Source organism: Pinus tabuliformis, chromosome 9 (genome assembly GCF_031772625.1).
Source record: "Pinus tabuliformis cultivar Carrire ecotype Pingquan chromosome 9, CPIR1, whole genome shotgun sequence".
In the NCBI taxonomy this organism is placed as follows: Eukaryota; Viridiplantae; Streptophyta; class Pinopsida; order Pinales; family Pinaceae; genus Pinus; species Pinus tabuliformis.
This window is the reverse complement of record NC_142307.1, coordinates 134,653,640-134,656,822: the sequence shown is the minus strand read 5'-3', so window position 1 is coordinate 134,656,822 and position 3,183 is coordinate 134,653,640.

The following is a 3,183-nucleotide window of genomic DNA, read 5'->3' as shown; positions in this document are numbered from 1 at the left end:
CATTAAGACCGCTCCAATACCTGTACCCGAAGCATCACATTCAATGACAAAGGATTTGGTGAAGTCAGGTAGTGATAAGACGGGAGTGGAACACATGGCGTTTTTGAGAGCGGTAAATGCCTGTTGTGCTTCCTCGTTCCAGAAGAAGGAATTTTTCTTTAGGAGTTGAGTGAGGGGCTTCGCTATGCGGCCATAGTTGCGGACAAATTTACGATAATAGCCTGTGAGACCCAAAAATCCTCTCAAGCTTTTCAAGGTCTTAGGTTGAGGCCATTCTTGCATTGCCTGGATCTTTTTGGGGTCCACCTTGACACCTTCACGCCCCACAATGTGGCCCAAATACTCAACTTCTTCCATGCCAAATGAACACTTAGACATCTTGACAAATAATTTATGCTTGCGGAGCAGTTGCAAGAGTAGATCTACATGCTGAAGATGTGCCTCCCAAGTGCCACTATAGATGAGGATGTCATCGAAGAAGACAAGGACAAATTTTCTGAGATATGGTTTGAGGAGGTGATTCATAAGGCTCTGAAAAGTAGAGGGGGCATTACAGAGACCAAATGGCATGACTAGGAACTCATAATGGCCTTCATGAGTTCTGAAAGCCGTCTTGGGAATGTCGACTTCCTTCATGCGAATTTGGTGGTAGCCTGAGTGAAGATCCAACTTAGTGAAGAATTGAGCCCCATTGAGTTCGTCCAGCAAATCGTCAACCACCGGGATGGGAAATTTATCTTTCACTGTCAACTTATTGACGGCCCTGAAGTCGGGACACATCCGCCACTCCCCATATTTCTTGAGGACCATGACCACTGGGGATGAATAAGGACTAATGCTGGGACGAATGACACATGCTTCCAACAATTCCTTGATGATTTTTTCTATTTCATTCTTTTGGGTGAACGGATATCTGTATGGCCGCACATTTGGGGGTTGGGCCCCTGGAACCAATGTGATGCTATGATCATGTTCCCCTCGCGAGGGTGGAAGCTCATGAGGCTTGTCAAAGACTGTCTGATGTTTATTTAAAATCTGTTGCATCTCAGGATGAATTGGCGGAGACATGGTTTCGACTACCTGGATGGCATTAAATTGAGCTACCACTCCATGATGGCCCTTTTTTAACAATTTTTCCATCCTATGCGAGCTGATGATAGAGGGGGCTCCCGCCTGTAGTCCACGGAGGGTATGTGTGGAGTTGTTCTACTTAAAACTCATATATAACTCCTGGAAATCCATTGTGATTGGCCCAAGAGTGCGGAGCCGTTCCGCGCCTAGGACAATGTCGCAACCCCCCATGTGTATTGCAAACATGTGGGTTTTCAACTGATAATCCCCCATTTGAAGTTTGACATTTTCACAGCGGCCTTCACATTTCATTGTGCCCCCATCTGCAATTTGGACTTGGAAGTTAGAAACTGCCCGGACAAAACAATGCGCTGCTTCAGCGATCTTTTGATGGATGAAATTATGGGTACTTCCACTATCAATCAAGACTACTACTGGGCGATGTTTAAGAAAACCCCTGATTTTGAGAGTTTGAGGTGAAGAAATTCCTGCCAATGCATTTAGCGAAATAATTGGTTCATCAGATACAATCTCCTTTTGGTTATCTTCTTCGATCACCTCCGGTTCCTCAAGTGGTGGATCTTCCTCGGTGGAGGCGTAGTCAGTGGCATCTATTTGAAAAAACTTGGGCTCCTCGCATTTATGACCCGGGGAATATTTTTCATCACAGTAGTAACATAGTCCTTGCTTCCTTCTTTTGGCCATTTCCGCAGGTGACACCTTTTGAATCTTAAGTGTCTGAGTCATGTTGGGAGCCTGTGGGGGACGACCTTTAGCGGGGAAGTTGGGGCGGCTGGATTGGGCTGTTAATGCACGTTCCACCTTATGAGCTACCTGGCAAGCCTCTGTCCACGTGGGAGGGTGGTGGAGTAGAACCTGAGCTTTGATGGCTTCTTTAAGACCGCTGATAAAGCATTCCATGTAGAACTCATCTGTGAGACCCTTAGTGCGGAAGGCTAAGGCTTCAAAAGCGGTAATATATTCCTCCACTGTACCCGTCTGTCGGAGCTTAGTGAGACGCCCCAAAAAAGAGTCTTCCTGTTCAAAGCAATTTCGAAGAGCTTTGGCAAATTGGGCCCAATTCTGAAAATGTCCATTGCAACGTTGATGTCATTCCCCCCATTGCCATCGTTCATTGTCCAAGTACATGGTGCCCACCATAAGCATAGTCCCCTCATCTAGGATATGATTCAATTTGAAATACTGCTCCATTTGTGCTAGCCATGCGGACGTGTGAGAACCGTCAAATTTATGCATATCCAACTTGGGAGGTCGTTGACTGGGTGGTGGATGGTTGTGCCAGACGTGAGGAGAGTGGCTAGACTCACCCTCATGGTATTCATGGCCATTATACGCCTCCTCGTGGGCTGGCTCCTTGCCCTTCGAGAGTGAATTCTGTATCTGGAGACTTATTCCTTTAATCTCATGTTGGATTTCGTTCACCACAGTTTGGATGGAGTTCACATGGTCTTCAATTTTGTCCATCCTTTCATTGGCCATCGCTTGAGCGCGAGTTTCTACCATACACCAACCTGATGAAAAATTGGGACCGCCTAAAAATTTTTTACTAAGAAATTGAATGGTACCACCTTGCTCAGCTCGTCGTCCTGATTCTGATGGGCTAGATCACCAATAAGCACCCCGGAAGATCTCAGACTTTTTTTTTTTCTTTTTTTGGAAAACTCCTAACGGAGTTTTACTCCTTCCTGATCAATACTGCAGTCGCCAAATCCTCAAAATGTCAATGCCGCCACAAGTGCTGCGAAAAGTATATCCAGGTACAGAAACCCTTCACAACTACTCTGATCTGGTGGATTTGAGAGATCTGAATGGTGGAACAACTGCTACTGCTGATCTGATGGAGCTGTCGAACTGATGTCTGCTGCTGCTGCACTTCTTTGCACCCACTGATCTGGAATAGATGATGTGTGATCCCCCGATAGAAAGGGAACTATGGTCTTGAGGAGTGTCAGGTGCTACAGATCGCAATATACGTAAGGGTCTGACAGTAGTACTCGGCCCAATGTTTCAGGGCTCTAACTAAGGAGGATCGACCATACCCTTAGTCGTACAACCCGACTACCCTATCGTACGGGCGAGTAATCTCTCCGA